The following is a 1,313-nucleotide window of genomic DNA, read 5'->3' on the forward strand; positions in this document are numbered from 1 at the left end:
TTCTGGGCTAATATCCACTTATCAGTGAGTACATATCATTTGAGTTCTTTTGTGATTGGGTTACCTCACTCAGGATGATGCCCTCCAGGTCCAACCATTTGCCTAGGAATTCCATAAATTCATTCTTTTTAATAGCTGAGTAGTACTCCATTGTGTAAATATACCACATTTTTTTGTATCCACTCCTCTGTTGAGGGGCATCTGGGTTCTTTCCAGCTTCTCGCCTTCTAGTCTCTTCCAGCCCCAGCCTGCCTTTCAGGAGTACCCGATTCATGTAAGCCTTGGGCAGGTTACAGTTACAATCTACTCCTGTTGGGAGAATTTGCTTCCTTTTGTTCTAGAGCTTTTAGGTGTGCTGTCAAGCTGCTAGTGTATGATCTCTCTAGTTTCTTTTTGGAGGCACTCAGAGCTATGGGTTTTCCTCTTAGGAATGCTTTTTTGTTTCCCATAAGTTTGGGTATGTTGTGGCTTCATTTTCATTAAACTCTAAAAAGTCTTTAATTTCTTTATTTCTTCCTTGACCAAGGTAACATTGAGGAGAGTGTTGTTCAGTTTCCACATGAATGTTGGCTTTGTATTATTTATGTTGTTATTGGAGATCAGCCTTAGTCCATGGTGATCTGATAGGATGCATGGGACAATTTCAATATTTTGTATCTGTTGAGGCCTGTTTTGTGACCAATTTTATGGTCAGTTTTGGAGAAGGTCCTGTGAGGTGTTGAGAAGAAGGTATATCCTTTTGTTTTAGGATAAAATGTTCTGTAGATATTTGTTAAATCCATTTGTTTCATAACTTCTGTTAGTTTCACCGTGTCTCTGTTTAGTTTCTGTTTCCAGGATCTGTCCATTAAATGAGAGTGGTGTGTTGAAGTCTCCCACTATTATTGTGTAAGATACAATGTATGCTTTTAGCTTTACTAAAGTTTCTTTAATGAATGTGGCTGCCCTTGCATTTGGAGCATAGGTATTCAGAATTGAGAGTTCCTCATGGAAGATTTTACCTTTGATGAGTATACTGCCCCTTCCTGCCTTTTTTGATAACTTTGGGTTGGAAGTTTATTTTATTCGATATTAGAATGGCTACTCCAGCTTGTTTCTTCAAACCGTTTGCTTAGGAAATTTTTTTCCAGCCTTTCACTCTGAGGTAGTGTCTGTCTTTTTCCCTGAGATGGGTTTCCTGTAAGCAAAAAAAATGTTGGGTCCAGTTTGTGTAGCTAGTCTGTTAGTCTATGTCTTTTTATCGGGGAGTTGAGTCCATTGATATTAAGAGATATTAAGGAAAAGTAATTGTTGCTTCCTATTATTTTTGTTGT

The sequence above is a fragment of the Mus caroli genome, chromosome X, assembly GCF_900094665.2.
Source record: "Mus caroli chromosome X, CAROLI_EIJ_v1.1, whole genome shotgun sequence".
Lineage (NCBI taxonomy): Eukaryota > Metazoa > Chordata > Mammalia > Rodentia > Muridae > Mus > Mus caroli.